Source organism: Panthera tigris, chromosome B4, assembly GCF_018350195.1.
Source record: "Panthera tigris isolate Pti1 chromosome B4, P.tigris_Pti1_mat1.1, whole genome shotgun sequence".
NCBI classification, from domain to species: Eukaryota; Metazoa; Chordata; class Mammalia; order Carnivora; family Felidae; genus Panthera; species Panthera tigris.
The window spans coordinates 69,386,965-69,409,526 of record NC_056666.1 but is presented as its reverse complement, the minus strand read 5'-3'; the positions used below and the strand labels follow the sequence as shown (position 1 = coordinate 69,409,526).

Sequence of the window (22,562 nt, the reverse complement as noted above, 5' to 3'; positions counted from 1 at the left end):
GACTCCCTAAGGGCAGCATACAAGTCACAGGATACACAAATGAAGAGCACATGCTAAAATTTAAGAGGGTGAGGGGGCTGCAGTTAACATGCAGCCATTCTGCTAGTAAAGCAGGCAACCAGCATTTGCAAAAACATGCTGGGCCTTGCACAAGTGGCTTTGGAGGGACCAGAACTATTCCCTTTATCGAAGGTTATTTAGCAGAAAGAAATGAGAGACTGCCTTCAAGGAGCTTATGTTGGAGAAGGGACCAGGGAAGAGAAAAATAAACACTTGAACAAGGAAATGATGTCAGGTGTTCCTAGAGGCATGAAAAACACACCACAGCTTATGGTGCTAGAGATTGACTCTGAGAGATGGGAGCACTGATTTTAGTCGAGACCGGTGGGGATGGCCTCTACAAAGAGATGTTTGCACTGAACCTGGGAGCAGGAAGTTCCAAACAGAAAGTATAGAGCACAAAGTTGCTGGGACGGAGGAGGGCTTTATAATAGTTTGCTAGGCTACTGTAACCAAGACCATACCTGAGTGACTTAAACAATAGACACTTATTCTCTCACAGTTCTGGAGGCCAAAAGTCGAAGATCAAGGTGATGTGTTGGGTAGGTTGTTTATTCTGAGGCCTCTCTCCTTGGCTTCCAGGTGGTCGTCTTCTCCTGATGTGTTTATCTGATTTTTCCTGCACGTGTTCTGTCATAATCTGTTCTGATAAGGACACCAGTCGTACTGGGCTGGGCCTGCCCATGTGACCTCATTTTAAGTGAATTACCTTTTTAAAGGCTTTGTCTTCAGGGTGTCTGGGTAGCTCAGTCGGTTGAGTGTTGGACTTCAGCTCAGGTCATGATCTCACAGTGTGTGAGTTCAAGTCCTGAATCAGGCTCTGTGCTGACAGCTCAGAGCCTAGAGCCTCCTTTGGATTCTGTGTCTCCCCTCTCTCTGCAAAAAGACTGTGTCTTCAAGTACAGTCCCACTCTGGGGTACTGGGGTTAGGATGTAACCGTGAACTTGGAGCACGCTCTTCAGCCCGTTACAAGCTTGGGGAGTTCAAGGGGCAGAAGGAACACTTGAGTGGCTACAGGGCAGGGAGCAAGAGAGAGTAGAGGGGAGGAGTAGAAGGAGAGGTGAGGACTTCCGACTGTATTAGGTGTGTGTGATTCTAGAGCTCAGCACAGTTGTAAACGAAGCCCTTTCCCTGACTTCACTTTATGCAACGTGTCTTATTCCCATTAATTTTTGAACGGCTTCTGTATTGTTCCAACTTAGTGCATAGCTTTATATGTTTTCTTGTGTTATTTAGAAATCATTAGCATGTAATGATAAAATATTTCTTTTTTAAAAAAATTTTAATGTTGGGGAGCCTGGGTGGCTTGGTTAAGCATCTGACTTCAGCTCAGGTCATGATCTCATGGTTTGCGGGGTTGAGTCCCCACATTTTTAAATGTTTATTTATTTTTGAGAGGAGAGAGACAGCCCATGAGTGGAGGAGGGGCAGAGAGAGAGGGAGACATGGAATCGGAAACAGGCTCCAGGCTCTGAGCTGTCAGCACAGAGCCCAATGCAGGGCTCGAAACCACAAACTGTGAGATCATGACCTGAGCCAAAGCTGGACACTTAACTTACTGAGCCACCCAGGTGCCCCTAAAATATTTATGTCATAATATGATGAGGCTTTCACTAGATGCATATAGACACTTAGTACAGTGTCTAACACATAGTAACTACTCAAAAATGATCACTACTTACATAATTATCATCATCATCATTATCGAGAAGCGGGTCCTAGATCCCAGTCAGGAGCAGTGTTCCCCTTACTTGCCCAAAAAGAAGAAAACTTCTCCAAAAAAAGCCTTCTCCAGACACTGCCTCACCTAACCACACAACAGGCTCAGAAGATAAGAAAACAATACACCCACCGTCTTTTGCACATTGTGAGGAAACAGACTTGCTCTGTTCATGGGGACCCACCATCTGGGACTGTGGAAGCTTGGGCTGGAGGAGAGCTCACCCCACAGAGAAAAAGCACACCTCCCCATCCCTCTGACCTACCACTGCCTGACCCCTCCGCAGAGCCTTTTGCCATCGCTTTCTCCTATCCCTGCCTTCCAAGGCAGCCTTTTCTGCACAAAGCTCCTTCGTTAGCACCTGTGTATGATCTCTACATAACAGTAAAAATAAATAGAAGGGAACAGGGGAGAGAGTTTTTTTTTCCCCTAATTTTTGGAAACAAAAACCCTCAGAAACTCCAAAAAGGCTTTGGCTTATGTGAACAACTATATTTTTGTTCCACAGTGAGCAAATAAGGATAGAAGACTTTGTTGACTAGGGGAGGCAACTAAAAAGAAGCCATTGAACCACTCATTTGGACTCCTGGGGAAACTAAGAGAGAGATCCAGAATCTTCCCAATATATCCCCCAGAGATTTTCACCAGAATGAGCTCTCACAACTACCTTCTCTCACACTCCTCCAGTTCCTCCATTGTTACTCACCTCCCTGCCCCCACTCTTCTGGAACCCACCCCACAGATCATGGGAGTCACCACCTTTGGATTAGAAACAGTCCTCTCAGAATTCCCAAACATATAAGGATCAGGGAGAGGGGAGAATAAGGATAAGGGAAAAAGAAGAGGCTGAGAAGACAGGGGAAGGGGTTTTTTCCTAACATCCTATTAGGAACTCAAAATATTTTCCTAAGGAGATATTGTCATTCATGGCTTTTGCATCAAGTGGTCCCATTAGTGCTCTTAAATGGCGGTACCTAGGAGAGCAAAGTCTTCTGTTGTGGGTCACAGAAGCTCTGATGACTAGCCTGGGAACGTGACCTCTACAGGCATTGTTTCTTTTGGAAAGTACAGTATGAATTCAATAGAGATTTAATGCATTGTTATCCTGACCACATGTGGTAGACAGAATAATGACACCCTCCCCCCACCCATCCACCCCTCGCCCCATCCCCCATGCCAGAAGATCAAGCCCTATCCCTGGAACCTGTAAATAGGTTACCTGGCAAAAGGGACTTTGCAGATGAGATTAAAGTTAAGGATCTTGAGATGGAGAGATTACTCTGGATTAGTCAAGTAAACCCAATTTAATCATGAGAATCCTTAAAAGCAGAGAACCTTTTCCAGTTAAAGCTAATCAGTGAGAGATAGGACTGTAGAAGAATGGTCAAAGAGATGTACAGTTGCTGCCTTAGAAGATGAAGGAAGGGGGCCGCTGCTAGCTGGGAAAGGTGGGGAAATGGGCTTCCCCCAGAGCCTCCAGGAAAGAAAGCAGCACTGTCTGACACCTTGATTGCAGCCCCATGACACTCATGTGCTCTCCTAATCCACAGATCCATAAAATAATAGTGTCTTTCAAGCCATAAAATGTGTTGTAATGTGTTAGGGCAGCAGTATAAAACTAACACATCACTAAAGTAATGTGTGTTTGAGGAACTTAGGAAATTTGGGGGAACTATATATTTTCCATAGTACTGTTATTTTGGCTACATAATATCTTATAATGGTAAGATCACAATTCTAGGTTTTGTTTTGTTTTGTTTTGTTTTGTTTTGTTTTGTTTGAGCATGAGCAGGGAGGGACAGAAAGAGAGGGAGAGAGAGAATTCCAAGCAGACTCTAAATCAGCACAGAGCCCAACACGGGGCTCAATCTCATGAACCCTGAGATCATGACCTAAGCTGAAACCGAAAGTTGGATGCCCCAACTAACTGAGCCACCCAGGCACCCCCACAATTCTGTTTAAAATTCTTTTAAAATGGGATGCCTGGAAGGCTCAGTTGGAGGAGCATTCGACTCTTGATCTTGGGGTTGTGAGTTTGAGCCCCATGTTGAGTGTGGAGATTCCTTAAAAATAAAATCTTTAAAAAAACTTCTTTTGAAATTGACTGTTGCATTCACTTATATACTTATAATTATAGATTATATATGTATACATTTATATATTCTAATGCAGCTATGTTATATTCACTTATAAACCTATACAAGTGTATATTATCACTCTTATTTTTCCATCACCTTGTCTCTTCATTTCCCATTCAAAGACCTTCCCATTTAGAAGTTGTAGGTGTATCATCATGACCTATAGTCAGTCACTCATTGGCCAGCAGGTGTCAGGATAGAAAAGGTCAAAGATTTATAAACTACCTTAATATAAGCACATATAACACACACACACACACACACACACACACACACACACAAATGTAGCTCTATCTAACTTAAAAACAAGGTTTCCTCTGGGAGATTTAGTTCAGTTTTCCATCAAAATATCCATGAATCCATTGAATTCTATCGCAGAGGGCAATCCAGCCTTTGCCTAAATATTCCCAGTGATTGGAAGCACTCTATAACATCAGATAACTTATTCATGTTAGGGCAGCTCTTATTAATAGAAGATATAACCAATTAAACCCAAGTCTGCCCCCTTCTAATTTCCACCTACTGGTCTAGTTGGCCCTCAGAAAGAATATACAATAACCCTATCCCTGTTCCCCGTAAAAGGAGGTTTCATTCTCCTTTTCTCTTCAAATATTTGAAGACTGCACTCATAACCTTGAAATGCATAAATCTCCTGAAAGAATGTTAGGATTTTGAGATCATTGAATGGACAATAGTTAAGTAGGCAAAATGCCAGGCAATTCACTTGTAATTCTCTTCTTTTTCTTAAAATTTTTTAATGTTTAATTTTGAGAGAGAGAGAGAAAGAGGGTGAGTGGGGGAAGGGCAAGAGAGGGAGGGAGACACAGAATTTGAAGTAGGCTCCAGGCTCTGAGCTGTCAGCACAGAGCCTGACACAGGACTTGAACTCATGGACTGTGAGATCATGACCTGAGCTGAAGTCAGACGCTTAACTGAGCCACCAGGGTTTCATTTTCTTAGATCTAAATTTCAAAGTCTTGGAGATACTAAAAACATTCCAAGAATGTAAGAATTAAAATTATTTTCTTCCTCAAGGAGGAAGACCAGGAACTATGCAGGGAAGTATCCTTCTAGAGGCTAAAGGTAGGTTAGAGAAGAATGGAGCAAGACTGGTTTTTATGATGCTCTGTTTCCACCTCTTATTCACCTAGCCTTGATTACAGTGCTAATAAAATATACCGATATTGTCTCAACAATCTTGTCTCAACCATTACCACCTGGCTATTCAAATAAGGCTCAAGAAGCCCTTTTGGTGGTTGAAGAACAGACTTATCATCATGGTAGCTATAATTAGCAAGAGAGCTTTCAGGTAGGATTGCAAATAAGTGTCATCTTTAATGCCAACACCAATCAATTAGTAGTGGCTGCCTGGAACATGGTTGAGAAAAATTCTGAGAACACCTCCAGATTCAGCAGAAAAGAATGCTTTGATCAATTACTGCCATAGATCATGAATATGACAGAGAGACTAGCAACACAGATGAATGATGAACACCATCCTTACCCTAAAGGAAGTTACTTATTAAAGAACAAGGATTACAACCTTGGAGGATCTGAATTTTCTTTAATTAAGAAAGAAAATTTTTATTAAGGAAGAAAATGTACTAAGGAAGCTATCACCATATAATTTCACACCATAATTTTTCTAGGAAATTTGCCTCCATTTCCTTCAAATGTTCATCACTTGGCATGGTTTTAGATCTTTTGACATCCAGTTATCCTTCATGGGGCACATTCTGGTTTATCTCTGCACCTTCTAAAATGTTAGAAGGACTCCCTGCGAAAGTGGTAGAGTAAGGAACAGCACAGCCAAATAGACCCCCAACTGATATTGGAAACAAAGATATAGAATGAAAACCACAAAGCAGAAAAATTAGTCTCAAACACCTTTATCAAACCCAAGACAAACAATGGAAGTGCATCTAATAAGTATTGCACCTCCAAAAAGCAGAGGCAGGCGGAGAACCCAAAGATGACACCCTCTCCCCCCACCCCCCCGACCAAGGCAGAAATTCCAGGGCTAGGATAAGGTTTTTATTCTGCATTTTGGAAGAGTTTGATAATTTAACAATTATTGCATAAACAAAAGGTGAACTTCTTCATTAACATTTAAGAAAGAAGGCTTATTTGCAGAGAAACGCAGTAGTAGAGTTTCATGTATATAAAGTAAATGTACCTGCCTGAAACACAATTATAAATGTTCAACATATTCTTGGGTTATTCTAATTTATTTGACCATATATCTGATGATTTCCTGAATATACATGAAACCAAAAGTCACAGGACAGAGCAAAGTCAAACAGTGTCTAGTCTTCCTTTAGAGAACTATGTGGTCTCTAATTAAAAGCTGTGCAGTCCTGGGGCACTTGGGTGGCTCAGTCAGTTAAGCGGCCGACTTCGGCTCAGGTCATGATCTTGCGGTTCATGAGTTCAAGCCCTGCATCAGGCTTTGTGCTGACAGCCTGGAGGCTGCTTCAGATTCTGTGTCTCCCTCTCTTTCTGCCCCTCCTCCACTCATGCTCTGTCTCTCTCTGTCTCTGAAAAATAAATAAACATAAAAAAAAAAAAAAGAAGCTGTGCAGTCCAAAGTCCTCTTCTAAAGCTGGTTCAGTCCCAGGAGAGTCGTGGGGTTTTGTACTGTTGTTTTGTTGTTTTTATTAATTCCAAAGTTTGGGTGATTGAGTCAAGCTCTCTGGAATAAATCTCTCCAGGGGACTGTAGTGAGACGCCAGGTTGAGTCCCAGCTAAATTCTAATACAACTTAGCCCACGATCTCAATTCTCCAACAACTGTTCGGTCCAGCGTACCAGCTGGTTGGATGAAAATTGACCGTGAGCTGGGAAAATTAAATTCTTCCTGCTCTGTTTTGATCAGATAATTTCTCTCTGTTCCCAATTCAGCCATGATCCAATACTTTCTCATTTATGCAAATGGTACACCATGAGTCCAAACTAGGAGGACATGAGAGAAGCAAGGTGCCAGATAAAGTCTGGGAGGTCAAACACATAAGTAATAAATATATTTCTTCAATCACGGTCATCAGTTTAAAGCTATGAAGACTCAGTTCCAAGAGCGCAGATGTTTTTCGACAAAGTGAGAGCATTTGGTACTTTTTTGGCAGATGGCAAGATAAAGTCCATTTGCTTAAGAAGCCACTCCTTCTCTGATGTGGTTAATTATGACCTCTTGGGGTACATACCAACCTTATCAAAATCCATCTGGGTAGTGCTCTCTCTTGTAAAAATGCCTCCTGTTGCTTTACCAGTAGTGTTGCTTTCGTGCCAACAGCATTCCTGACACTGTGTAATCCCAGGAAGATGAAGTTCCACACCAGCGACTTGAAACCTGAATAAGACAGACCCAGAAACTGAGACATAAAACTGCAGGTGAGAATGTGGGCAGATCTGAAGATTGTAAGTCTCATGTCCTCACCATACCTTTGGCTATCCATTAATCCATAGGTGTAGATTTTTTTTTCTCCCTTTTTTTATTTCCCCTGTATCATGGAATAGAACTTGCTGATTCTATTATCAGCAAGGGAGAAATTTTTTTTGGCCCCCAAATGCCAAAAATACATAAAGAAACATGTGAAAGTTTCCTCTTACCAATTCCAGTGCTAACAGGGAAATGTGTGTTATTCCAGACTTTTTGCCCCGTATTTATATACTATCCGTGGCTTTCAATGTTGCTTTAAAAAAAAAAAAATTCAAAACTATTTCACTCACAGACATCCACACAAAATGAGTTTTATAAAGATTTTTAGGAGACAAGTTTTTAATTAGCCTGCTAGATTCAGAGGGAAAAGAACCAAAGGTGTACTATGGGCAATAGGAAGAGAGGAAAACGAAACCAGAAGGAGATGAGAGAAATGTCTAAAACCATCAGTGGATGAAGGAAGACTTCACTACTGCCCAGAGAGTGAAACAGGCAACAAAGACAGTAGAGAAAAAAGGAAAATGTCCATGACATTGCCAATGGGATGCCCAGGACCTAGCATAATAGGTGCTTAATAAATACCTGTTTACTACATGAATACCCTATAGTCTCACTTCTATTGTAGATCCCTGATCAAATTAGAACCCAGGAAGGCAGAGACAAGTTTATGATGTTAATGAGACAAAAAATTAACTGGAGAAAAGCCTTTTGAGAATGCGGGGGGGGGGGGGTTGGGGGGGGGAATGACATTTGATGCTGGCTTTTACACATGAAAGAGAAAGAATATAGAGGTAAAGTTGTATGAAAAAGGCAAGCTAGATCAAATATAGTTGGTGATTATGGCAGACACGGAGGGAAAACTATGAACTATTTGTTTGGGAATATAGCCAGACAGGATGAACTGGGGAGCCTGGGGGAATGAATGACTATTTGTGGAGGTCTAGCATGTGACAGACTCTTTTTATTGGGTTATTTTATTCATCTTCAACCCTGTGACGGAGGGAGTAATGACAACCATTTAAAGAAACAGACACAGGCTCTGGAAGTTTTGGTGTCCCAAATCTCTCGCTAATCAGCAGATCAATGTTCAAACCCAGGCCTAATTCCTCTAAACCCAAGCCTCATGTAGTGTGGTGTAGTACAGAGTCTTGCTACGTGGAGAACTAATACAGGGACCATTAGCACTGGCGTCACTGGACAGCAGCATCTTGGGTCCCACCCCAGAGTTACTGAACTAGAATCTGCAGTTGAACAGGTCCATAGATGACTGGCATTCATCCCAAAGTTTGAGAGTGCTCCCTGGAACTTAGCACCACTCACTCGGGGGAATTTCAAGCACTCTCTACAACTGAAAAGCCTATAGTGAGAAGCTACTTTCCATTTGGTCCCTGGCAATTGCATAATATGGGACCCTTTTTGAACATCTTGTCCTTGTTATGTGCACATCAGATAGTTCGTATGGTGGAACAGAATAAAACAAGTCAAAGGCCACTATTGTTCCAACTTGGCATAGAGTGGGCCAATGCTTCTCAATAGCATCTACCACAAAGACAACTTTCGACCCAAGTTCGTCCCTCTTCTTCCTATCCAAACATATATGACAGCCATTTTAACCCCATCTCTACGGCTTAGCTCTCAGAAACAGCCCATCACACAGGCTGTGCGCATCATGCGGTGTGGATGGGAGAGTGTTTGCTCTGGAAACTCACCCTGTGTTTCTGTGGGCTGCTGGAGTTTAGGTAACTAAGCCCCAGAAGAGTGAGGGCTTCCTTCCCATGCGGTCCCTCCCATTCTCTCACCCACAAGGTATGGCTTCCTCTTGACAACTGGAGATACAGAACCCTCCAAACTTCTGAGCTCTCTCAGCAGCCACCCAATAGCCTTGAGAAAGCCTCTTGTCCTTTCTGTGCCTCAATTGCCTCACCTGTAAAATGGGCCTCACCTAGTTCACAGGGACACTGGAAGAAGTAATTAGTGTTTGTAAAGCTTTGAGATTCCCTAGATGAAAGTATCTATATAAGTGTAAATGATTATCATTATCATTATTATTATTATTATTATTATTACATAAAGTATGGATGACAGATGAAGCATGGGATTATATGCCAACCTCCTGGGGATGGTTGATTTCTGGATAAACAAAACGTGTTAGACACTGTCATTATCCACCTTCTTTCCCATGTCTGTTCAAGAATGCGTCATCAAGTTGGCTAGGCTACTGATGCAAAACGAAGTCTTCCTTAGTTCACAAGTGATGGACTCAGAAGAGCTGGTAATGACCCCAAACAAGAAAATCTCTTGAGCCGTATCTCAGGACCAAGCAGGTCCTGGTACCCATGTGAGCTGTAATCATCTGGCAAATGAGCCTAGCCCACCACCGAACCAAATTACCAAGTCAGTCCAGTTGAAAGTGTGCATTCTCCTTTTGGGCATACTATAAACGGAAGTATAAATTAACGCTGAGAGAATTTTAAATCCCTCCCAGACGGTCTCACCACACGACAGAGTTTGGGAAATCTGTGGGGGATGAAGGCCACTTGTGTTCAGTATAACTGAGTCAGCCTCATGGCACATGTTCCACCCTCTCCTTTTGCCGGGACCCAGCCCTGCCGTGTGCCACCTGGGAAACGCCGGGTGCCAGCGGGCAGAGCCGCCACATCAGGAAACCAGGAACTTTGCGGGAAGGCACTTAACGTGGGGTCCCACACTCCTCCAGGCACCAGGGGGTGTGTGAAGTCCCTGAAATAGCCTGTGGGCTGTCACGTGTTTGTGAGTTTTTCTGGGGAGAAGGTTCACGGCTTGCAGAGGTTTTCAACAGATTCTATGACCTAAAAGGATTAAGACCGGAATGTTTTCCTCCCATTGAGTTCCACTGTTCTTAGCCATCCACAACTCCAGTTCCCCCAGGACCCTAAGTCATACCACCTCCTGCTGTGGTGGTGATATGACCGCATCAGACATCCTGGTTTTCCCAGCAAGCCCTCTATGGTGCTGATCACTGTTTAGGAGTGAATTTGATAAAGTCAGCATGAGCCCTATCACCCGAATCTGGTTCTGATTTTATGTCTCGTTGGGGACACTCTGTTGTTCCAGACCTTTCTCCATTTGGAATAACATCTGTGCTCTGCTGTCCAAGTCTTTAACTCAACACCTAATGCTTATACTCATCTTTTAGCCGCCCTTTAAAATGACCGGGCTATGACAGAAATTTGGTGGAGAGGGAGCTCAGTCTGAGAAAGTATGAATCTTTATTTTATTTCAGATAAGCTCCTGGAAAATGTACATATTTTCCAAAGCAATCAATCAGAATTCACTTGGCAACTAAGCAGTCCCAGAGGCCCTGGTTCCCTTATGTGATTTATGAGAACTTCTCTTTCCAATACAGTTGAGAGTACCTGGAGAATAGCTTCTCACCCAGCAATTTTTAACCGTAGCTTCCACACCAAGCCCCGAATCAGGAAGAAGCACAAAGGGAGGCAAAAATTCAAGGAGTGCGAGAAGAGATGGAACGAATTTTATTCGGAAGTAAAACACTCTCCTTAAGTCACTTTTAACTCAGTGACTCTGCATTTTTTTTACTGATGCAGATATTGATTTAAATGCTGGTTTATACCCTAATTCGGAAAGGGTCATGATAGCACTGGGTCACGTCAGGATTTTTTTTTTTTTTCTTTAATTACACAAATGACCTTAGGCTACTCAAGAGTACATTGGACTAGGAACAAGGGGGCTGGAGTCCCAGGCCGTCGTTTGCTTCCTATATGAACTATCACTGCGAGAGCCTGCGAGGCAGCCTTCTAAAATTCTGCACCCCTGGAACTCTACATGAGTACTCTGACAATCACCTAGGGGCACCCCGTTGAGGTATGTGGCCTCCCTGGCAACCGCAAAGAGACCTTTATTGAAAAACCTGTTTTATGCTAGGAGCCGAGCCTAGTGCAAGGTATTATCCGTAAAGATCATGAAGAAAATATCCCTGCCCTCCACGAGTTCCCAGTCTATCAGCATACCATGAATATACTAGTACAGGAGTAAACTAGAAGAATCAGCAAAGTTCTGTGGGCACATAGTTGGAAAAAAGAGGCAAGAAAGAGCATTTCAAGAAAAGGCAGAATGTGCCAAGGCATGGGAGTAGGAAATGCCTGGTGTGATCCAGAGACAGAAGGAACCCAGCACCCTGTCTCCTTCTCTACCCTAGTGGGCCAGCCCAGGCCATCTGAAAGGAGACCTCAAGGTGTCTTTCTATCTCTCCCTGCAGCTAATCTATTCCTACTTTCTTTACTCTGGACCCATCTTTGTGCCCTCTATTTGTAGAGACAAGTAAAAGGCAGCCCCACCTCAGAGAAGGACCTGCTGAAGCCTCCCAAGTTCATTGTTACTTATCATTTCTTTACTCACTCCACCTCCCTGGCTTTGTGTTGTTTGTGCCTAATCGGAGGAAGGGTGGGACGGAAGACTGGGGCTGCCTTTCACCCTTTCTGCTACAGGGTGAAGAATTATTTCACTTCCACCCAATTTCCTGTTCAAATGTATTTACTGCTTTTCCCATTGTTCAACCTGATTGGCATTTCTGAAATAGCCCTCTGTCCTCTCTCCATATCTTCCGTTGTAAAATAGTAACCAGATCTCCTCCCTGGGGGTGTAGAGTGAGGAGGTAGAATGTCTGCTCAAAGAACAATTGCCAAAAGTATCAATGTGTTGCTCTTCATAAAAGATGACAATATCAAGAGGGCTTTCTGTTTAAATTATTTTTCTGGCAGTGATTCTGGGTTGGTATTAATTTACTCTTTCATCCTATCACCATAGGACTAAGCGAATATTACTGCGAGGCAAACTGAGCCAACAGTACAAAACGCGGGATTCACACTCACATCTTCCTGTCTATTGTGCATACCAAGATACTATATTAACTCATTAGTATCAAATTAGCAAGCAATTGTCTGCAACAATCTACATTTCTTATGCTATTGGTTAGAGTAAATTTTCCCAATAATATCTGGTCAAATAGCATGTTGCCCCCCCAAAAAAGTTTTGCAAAATAATTTGAGGAAATCCTGGGTTTAAAAAGTCAAACAGTCTCCCCTCACTACAGGACTTCTCAGAGCCTTTAATGTGCTCATCTGGCTTATAAACCTTCAAGAAAGTGGTTCACAAATCTATTAGACCCCCTTATTCCCAAAGGATGTATGAATCACCAAGGAACTGTTAAAAATCTAGGTTGCCAAGCCCCACTTCCAGAAAACGGGAGTCCACAGCAGCCCTGGAGTCTCTATTTTAACAGACACACCAGGCGACTCAGATGTAGATGTGACCTGCACGTTGAAAACGCTGACCTGGACTGTTTCCCTAATAAGGCTCCTCAGAACAGAATTTGAGAAATGCAAATGTTGGTGCGGGGAATGAATGCACAGTCAGTCCCCAAAAAAGGCTGATTTGCTTCACTGCACCATAGTTCTCACTCACGTTCATTTGAATACATTTTTTGTTACAGCTGCAAGATAAGACCTCATTAACGAAAGGGGCAGAACAACAATGGACTTCAGAGGGGGCCGCCAACTATCGGCAGCACGACCCCAGTGTTCTGGCATCTAAAAATAAGTCTAGCAAAGCTAATAGTCCCGGTGCCGAGATTTCTGCTGTTTGGTTTAGTTTTAAATATGATCATCCAAATCAAAACGGACTTTCTCCAACATCTTTTTAAAGCCGGATAAAGAAGGGAACACTGTATTTCGGGGGTGGTAAACGTAAACCCACTTAGCACTTGGCAAATTATTAGTTTTGGTCTCAGGGTTTTTGTGAACGTTGACAATTAACCACTAACACCTCTGAGTTATCAACAGTCAAGTACCAGAAAGTAAACACACCAAAGGGATTTTGATTCTTTTGAATCGACAATATGTGAAATGGGTCATCACCATAATGAGCCAGGAATAAAGTGTTAAATATACACTGGAGCAGTGTCAAATTGGAGAAGATTCCTAACACCTCAACAGGACCTGCTTCAGACTCCTTCGCTAATTAAGAAACAGTACCTTGGGGTGCGCAATGGCAGGCAGCACTTTGGCAAAATGAAGTCAATATTTCAAAGAGGGAAAGTGCAGAGTGTTCTTAAAATGCAGAGTAACTGTGTTCAAACCAGGTTTCTGGAGACAGTATTGTGATCAAATATAGGTAATGCTCATTATCTGAGGATAATTAAAAGTAGGGTTTTTTTAATTCTCTTAAAGTGAATCAACTGAAGCACAGTATTACATTTAAAAAGGAAGGGGGAATTTTGTAAAACTAACCGTAATTATTAACATCAGTTTATTTAATCCATTTCACGGCTGAAATTTCAGTTAATAAGATAATGCTACCATCATACAAGATTGAGTGAGTGAGGACAAATTGTATGAGTTCACTGGGCCATATTTTTTTTTTATTTGATTTCTTTTCAAAGATAGTAACTATGGGCACTAAATATTTAGCTAAGGAATTCCCCTCCCCTTTTATATAATTTAAAATTGTGTATTATTAATGTTGTGAGGGAGTCTTAGAGATCATGCAATCTGTATTATCAAAAAGACTTTCATTTGTAAGTTATAAAAACCTAATGTGGTTTGAGCCAGGTTCTTATCCAACTAAAATACCAAATGCTCACCAGACATTAAGACTCTCATTTCTCCGTATCACTCAGCTCTGCTTTGTGGGCAAATTTGTTGGCATTATTCTTGGACAAGCTCTTCCCAAATAACCAAAATGGCCCTTTGGCTACTTGAAGATTATATTTCAGCAGCATAGCAACCAAGTAAGAAGCAAGAGTCTCTTTCCCAATAGTTTCAGCCACCAGTGTGATTTTTAAAATGTTAAACAACTGGATTTTCAGAAAAAATAAATGAACAAAAAACCTCTGGTTTTGGATATCCACTGGCATGTGCCAATTTCCATGGTGTAAATATTCAACCCTGGGCCAATTTCAACCGGCCAATTTGATATCACTAAACAAGGAACTGAGAAGAGATGTATGGTGTTTCTACCATAAAAAAAGAATGTGACATAAATAACTTATACAGCGTAGGTTATAATAAAATGTAGTACAATAATTAGAAAGCTATGAGTTTTGAGTATTCACTACCTTTATTTTAATATAATTATAAGTTTGTGTCATCTAATTTTTAAAAATGACTGTGTTAAACAACTGATTTGTGAAATTCCTAGAAATTAACATAGGCTCCTGTGGGCCAGTATGAGCCAGCACAACACTAAGCCCCTCAGAAATCCAGGAGGGGGGGGGCGCCTGGGTGGCTCAGTCGGTTAAGCATCCGACTTCAGCTCAGGTCATGATCTCGCGGTCCGTGAGTTCGAGCCCCGCGTCGGGCTCTGTGCTGATGGCTTGGAGCCTGGAGCCTGTTTCAGATCCTGTGTCTCCCTCTCTCTCGGACCCTCCCCCATTCATGCTCTGTCTCTCTCTGTCTCAAAAATAAATAAACGTTAAAAAAAAAAGAAATCCAGGAAGAAAGTTCACAGGAGCCTGACTTAGGTCACATGCCCATTTGTAGATCCATCTTTGAACCCGAGAGGACCTGGTGTTCCACCTGACCAAACCCGGACCAAACCCGGTCCAGGGCCAGGAACAGGATTAGACTGCAAGTGTGCAGACTGGGGAAGAGTCTATGGTGATGAGAAAAAGCAGTTCCACGGTAGAAGATGCTAGAAATAGGCTGGGCAGGCAAAACAACAGATATCCATTTAATAAATGAAATACCTCACTTATTGATGCACAAGGTAAGCATGGAATTTTATGATTCACTTTGAGAGTAAAAGAAGATAGTATTAATTATTATCCTGGAACCACAAATAAAGAGTTGAAGGCCCAGGAAGGGGGCCTTTCTGGCTGACATAGAGTCACACACGTCAAGTGAGTAAAAGAGACAGGAATAAAGGCCACATTTCCCGATTCCCAGTTTAGCATACTCCATAGACCTTCTCCATTGTAATGGCATTCCATTTTTTCTTTCTTTGGGATGGTTGGCCAATAGAAAAATAATCCCCAAATTGAAAAAACAGAGTAGATTTAGTAGTTGAAATGATCTGAAATGTACTTTTTATTTTTTTATGTTTATTTATCTATTTATATAGAAAGAGATGGAGTAAGAGGGGAAGGGGCAGAGAGACAGAGAGACCAAGCAGGCTGCATGCTCACTGTGGAGCCTAACACAGGCAGGGCTCGATCCCATGACCATGAGATCATGACCTGAGCCAAAATCAAGAATCGGACACTTAATCGACTGAGCTACCCAGGCGCTCCTGGAATGTACTTTTTAAAATTACGCATTGCACCTTCTACATCTCAAAGTTTCTTATCCAATGTTTTAATTCACGATACACTATTGTTGGCAATATAGAATTTCAAGAACAATTTGACAAAACCAGAAAAAAACCTTAACATCCTATATACCCTTTGCCCCCAAAACTTAACTTCTGTGGACTAGTTTAAGGACCTAATCACAGATGTGCTCAAACGTTTTACTTTAAGGATGTTAATCATAACATTAATGAGAATGAAAAGTTAGAAATAACTTACATGGTCAATACTAGACAAGTAGTCAGATAAATCATAATACATCAGTCCACTGAAGAGCCATAAAAATGAGGCAGACAAAGAAGAAGGAAATGCCCAGAAAAAGAAGTCCATAATATATGATCACATATTTTTGTGAGAGGAAAACACGACTGAGAGGAAAGACCATCCCAAAATATTCACAGCGATAATCTCTACATTGAACAAAAGTTGCTTTTTTTTATTTTTTGAAGATTCTTATTTTTGTGTCTTTTTAAATATTATCAACTATACAAGTTGCTCAACTATTTTAAAAAATTTGCGTACTCTGTCCACTGTAATGTGCTGGCTTTCTTCATGTCCCCATTGCTGCACTCATCCTGGTTTAAGATCAGTTTAAAACATTTTACTGGAGAGGAATCTGTCCAATGACAAGAATCACAGGGAAGGGGAGACTGTAAAAACACAACTAAAAACAGTATGTGTCTCTGTCAACATTCAGAAGTCTGATTTTGCTGGCCTCCGAAAGCTAGGACTTTCTGCTCTGTGCTGACTTTTTCACAACTGTCCTAACTTTGTTTTAAACTTCCTACCTTGAGAAACTGTTGTAAAAGAGCAGAAATACACATCAACTCAGATTATTTTCAAGAATCTCTTGGTGGATGCCTGGCCGACTCATTCAGGTGAGCATGTGACTCTTAATCGAAGGGTAGTGAGTTCAAGCCCCACGTTGGGCATGGAGCCTACTTAAGATAAAATTAAATGAAATTAAGTTAAAATGTAAAGAGGCACCTGGGTGGCTCAGTTGGTTGCGCATCCAACTCTTGATTTTGGCACAGGCCATGATCCCAGGGTTGAGGGATTGAGCCTTGCGTTGGGCTCCACGCAGAGCCTGGAGCCTGCTTGAGATTTTCTCTCTCTCTCTCTCTCTCTCTCTCCCTCTCTCCCTCTCTCCCTCTCCCCCCCCCCCCGCCTCTCTCCCCACTCATGCTGTCTCTATATAAAATTAAAAAAATAAAAAAGTAAAAAAATAATCTCTCCTGTTTCCCACATAAAGGATGAATTCCAAGAGCCATGGGCTTTTAAGAACCCAGCAAAGACTCGTGGAGGATTGAGAGACTCTCCAAACACAGTTTATAAAAGAGTCACAGGATCTAATTTTGAAATTCATTTAACCAGAGGAAATTGAAAGAATAAAGGATATGAAACAGGGAGAAGAATGTTGTGGAAAATGAGTTTCTTTAACGTCATTTAAAGGAAAGTTTATGAATGCAAATTTTAAAAACACAATCATACATTCCTTTTACAAGTCGTAATGAATTTTGAGGCGATCCAAACTCATTTACTTGAAGATAAAATATCACCCCAGCAACACACATGGTAAGAAGTCCCTGAAGGTACAAATCCATTTGCCTAGAGATGGATTTATTTTGCCATTAAGTAATAAGTGAAGGAGTGAACGAAGAAACAAGGACGCTTCTATAGAAATGTCTGCTTCAGGGCCCAGATTCTAAAGTTACAGCTCTTGCCTTAGAAAGAGAACTATACTTGGAAACTGAAAATATGAGTTTGGATCCTGGTTCTGCAATTTGTCAGCTCTAGTGCCTTGGAAAAAATAACTTCACCTCTCTAAATATCAAAATTTCAATCTTAAGCTACGGATGAAATTGTAACAACGCCACAGTTGTAAGCACAATGGCTACTACAAATGGGTTGCTCAATGAATATGTGTTGAACAATGGTGTTTAGGAGATTACTTTGCAAACTGTGTAGATAATAGTACTTTCTGTTACTATAGTAACGGCACCTGACACACATTACTTATCTATCTTTTGTGTTTTCTGCCTCCCCCGGCAAACGCAAGCTCCATGAAAGCAGGAATTTTCGTCTTTTCTGGGTCTGTTTCTGAATTGTCACTTTTTAGAATTTAAAACAAGGCCATCCGGGCAGGGAAATGGATAATGCCTGTGGAAAGATTTGTGTTTCAGGTTCTCTTTCCCTCCTCATATAATCTTGAAAAACCGACAGAGATACCTATAGCAGAAAGAACTCCTGGCCCTGAATTACCAATGCCTTAACCCAGTGAATGAGATTTTCTCTTAATAAGAATTCAGTCTCACAGAGCCTGGCTGGTTCAGTTGGTAGAGCATTATACTCTTGGTCTTGGGGTGGTGAGTTTGAGTGCCATGTTGGGTATAGAGATTACTTAAAAATAAAATCTTAAAAAAAAAAAAAAGAATTCCGTCTCAATCCCAGTAGGATGTGTTCAAACTACAGGAGTACACATCTTGCCATGAAAAAGAAAGCTACAGAAGATTTAAGGTGATCCAGTTTATATTTTACAGTGAGAAGCTGATGCCCTCTCTCCTTGAACATAAGCTCCATGAGGGCAAGGATTTTCCTCCAGCACCTAATACAGAGCCAATGACACTGTCCTTCAATAAACAGTTGTGGGGGCGCCTGGGTGGCTCAGTTGATTAATGTCCAACTTCGGCTCACATCACCAGCTCATGGTTCTGGAGTTCGAGCCCTGCATCAGGTTCTGTGCTGACAGCTCAGAGCCTGGAGCCTGCTTCGGATTCTGTGTCTCCCTCTCTCTCTGCCCCTCCTCCATTCATGCTCTGTCTCTCTCTCTCTCTCTCTCTCTCTCTCTCTCAAAAGTAAAATAAACATTAAAAAAAAACCTTTTTAAACAGTTGTGAGAAAAAAAAAAACATTTGGGAGATGAATTTTCTCTGTGATTAGGTTTCAGAACACAAAGCTGCTCTGGGACAGTGAAAGGTAGGTCTGTGAGAGGATCCTGGAGCCCAAGAGACAGATTTCCATAATCTCAAAGCAGGACATAGAGAGACAGAGGCACACTGAGTGCCATGAAAGGGAAATACCAGTGTGTCAGTGAAGAGAAGAAAATATATTGCAGGGATTGTTGTGAAATAGAAGAAATAGAAGCCAGAAGGTGATGGAACCACGTCATTTTAGGCAGGCTACCACTCCTAACCTAAGAAGAACACACATAGAAAATAAATCAGCCCATAAGAAGGATTTGGGTTGCTATATTTTGAAAGGCAGTTACTAAAAAGTGTCAACTTTTCTTAAAGTAATTTGCTCTTTGTCACCTAGAATAACAAAGCAGAGAGAGAAAAAAAGGCTAAAATGAAATTTTCTCACTTAATGCCTTAAAGCAGCTTCAATGTTACCTATCAGAGGCATTGACCAGGAAATGAATTCCTTGCTTGTCTCAGAGAAGTTCAATTATCTCCATGCTTTCTTCATGTGCATTCCGACTTTGACAGACAATTAAACAGTAGTTGGAAAACTGCACTTACCCGAGTGACAAGGTACCTTTTAAAACACCTTCCTGAAAACACCTGAAAAGCCTCTCTCATCTCAGAAGTTGTGACTTCCTCAGTTTCCCTAATTGTTGACACCTCAAGGAGGTAATTAACGTTTGTTCTGCTCTCTGTGCAGCGCTCTTAAAAAACAATGTTCCTTTCAGACTTCTGAGTGTAAAAAGAACATAAAGTCGCATTTCCTTTTAAACTGTGTGCAACAGACTCCTAGTAAAGGCTCCATTGAGATTTCCTGTAAAGCAAAGAGTGTGAAAGGGCCCAGAGTTTCCTGCCACACAACAGCGACACAGATTAAAATAAAGACCTAAATGATACACCTTGTTAACATGTGCTGCAATGCTTTATCAACACTATGGAAATTGGAATGTTTCTTTTATCCTTCTGAACTTTCTTGGAATGACTACCCAAATTCCCTTAATACATAGGCAGGAATGCACTTGGCAAGCTTTCTGGAGAGAAAAGAAAAAAGAGTTCAGCTTTGAAATCACTTGACATGATTTAATGGGAGCTTTAGAGAAAATGGAAGCTGTTGGCCAAATCTCGGGCTGCGTTATCGCAATGTGGACCTAGATACCATAGGGGACATTGGCTGTAACCGTCGCGGCTAGAAGCAAACAGCGCCATATGTCAACAGCAAGTACATTCAGTGATGGCCGCAAGAACAGTGAGGGGGACAAGCCAGGGTCTCGCCCCACAGACGTCTCCATAGAGGCTTTTTAAAGCCAACTACACAGTCCAAGCCAAAGCCCTAGTCTCCAAAGGATGAGCAGCTTTCTCATAGTAGACAAAATGCAGATACTGGCCTTGAGAAGCTGAGCCAAAAAAATTCTCACACGATAAAACACAGGACTTTACCTACAAAATTGTGTTGCAAACTTAAAATGTCCACCAAGAAATTCATCTGAAAAATTAGGAAGACACAAGAAGATATGGCATACTAGCTAGACATGATCTTGGAAGGAAAAGAAAAAAAAGATCATAATTAACTGAAATATCCTTGTGTTTGGATGGGAGTTGTGGTGACAAAAGAACAAATGGGGCAGTGTTGGCCACCCCCGTTTGTGACCAGGACTCTGCACAGACGTCCACTTTGTGCACCGGTAGCTCGCAGATGGAAGCGATCCATTCACATTTCCATTCCACTGTGGCTTACTTGTAAAAATTGTAATTCGAAAGGGAATGTTGAAATCCCAAGTATCTTATTTTTTGTGTAGACCGTTCTCTCACAGTTAGATGAGTAGTTGACTTCGCGACATGCCACAGGTCTCTGGTGAGTAACCAATCAACTGGTTTAGTGATTTTATCTTGCAATTTATATCTAATAAAAAGGGAAGAGGGAATTCCTCCAAGAAGTTTAAAAAATTAGCCTTAATTAAACGACATTTTAAGTAAAACAGGAAAATACCAAAACAACTAAAAGTTACACCTTCTACTCCGCTTTCACTCCTGACGTTGCAATGACTGGGGACGAGGGTAAGGAATGCCGTGAAAAAATGATGTGGAAAAACAAAGAAGCAAGAATTTGATAGAACACAGGTTTTTCTTGTATTTGGATTTAGCCAGTTCATCTGTCTGGTATTCTGACCCATAGGTTTATACAGAGAGTTTCTTAGAAATGGCTGAGGTATACTGACCAGAACTCTTGACGCTAGAAGCAGAAATCGTTTTCTAAAAAAAAAAAAAAAAAAAAGCCTGAACTGGGCCCCTGATTACCTGTGTGATCAAGTCACAACCTCTCCAAGCCTCATGTACAATATGAAGTTAATAATTCAGACTTCACAATGTTATGTTGAGGATTCAATAAAACAATGCATGTGAAAATGCTTGGTTAAGTACAAACTATATGTGATTGGATGTCAAATTCTGAGGGTCCCATTCAGTTCAAGGAAGCCTAGATCATAGAAGCTAATGCCTCACTTCCTACAGCCTAGTCATGGAACCTCTCAGAAAAGTGGAGGGCTCCGTTGGCTGAAGGTCAATGTGGAACAAGAAGCCAAGGGCAGTGTCCTAGGACCAATTGTCTTATAAACCAAAAATGGACCTGGTATTTACTATGCATCATGCACTTTAAAAAGCACTTTGCATATATTAGCCTATTTATACCTGACAACAACCATGAAAGGCAACAGTACTATCCTGATCATCCCCATTTAAGGCGGAGCACCTGAGACAAAGATAAAAACACAAAGAGGTTCAAGGTCAGCCGGCTCTGCAGAACCAGAAGGCAAACCCAAGCTCTGAGGTTCAAGAGTCTGTTCTTATCACTTCTCTTGCCCACACCAGCATGGAACAAGAGAAGCCCCCAAGCTCCGTGCCATGGCAGTGCTGAGAAAGCCAAAGAGGCCTGGGGTCTGAACAGAGAGTCTCAGGCAGCTGGGTATGGAGTCTTGGGCACCGGAGGCAGTGGTCAGGCCAGTGGTCAGTAGTGGTGACCAGATGAAAGCACAGGAGGAAAAAGCAGCATCAGGGCACATCGCATTAACCGCAGCAGACAGAGCAGGGACAGATCTGCCCAGGTACAGAGCAGGACAAGACATTTCATGAGGACCAGATGCTCGCTCTGTGGTCAGCAAGCACATGCTGTGCAGACAAGGTGGGAGGAACCCCCTCCACCCCCCGTAGGGTATGGAGGAGCCACGAAGAAAGCGACTACTAAAAGCAGAAGAGACTCCAGTGCCTTTCATCACAAAACCAAGTGTTTCCTTCCTTTAGGGAGCGTAGAGTCTGGATACCAAGATCAGTTCACGAGGAGAAAGTAAGTTGGCAGGTTTGTATCTGCCAAGGTCCTTTACTCGCTGTTCTCTCCACCTGAAATGTTCTTCCCCAGATCCTTTGTCTCATCTCTCTCCCATTTTGTTCAAATGTCACTTCTTGGAAGACGCCATCACTCTCTATGCTCTTGCTCTGCGTTAATACACCAAGCTGTAATCACTTCACTTATGATCTTTCCTCCAACCAGAGTGTAAGCTCTCTGAGCATAAGGACTTGGTTTCCTTATTGCTTTCTTCTCAATACCGAAAACCCTGCCTCCCGAATATCAGACACCCAGTGACATTCGTTGGCTGACTGAATGCACCAGTTGTGCTCATATCAACCCCGACACATACATATTTAGGCTAACAGAGCTACAAGGGAACATAGCATCCAGTTTAATAAATCCCCATTTTTTTTCTTTTAATCAGAATACATCCTTCAAAGACTAAGATATAAGCAGAAAAAAGCCCTAGCAGCTCTGCTTGAATCCCGGAAGTGAGGGAGAGGCACTACAATTCTAGAAAGAATTGTAGAGAACTATTTGGAAAACATTTATCTAGACCAA

General features: G+C 41.8%; 1 pseudogene; it reads right to left on the bottom strand.

Annotated features, from left to right (window-relative positions):
* Positions 1-21,717, bottom strand: part of LOC102952849 — a 137,960-nt pseudogene extending 116,243 nt beyond the window's left edge.
* Positions 21,718-22,562: the final 845 nt, after the last annotated feature.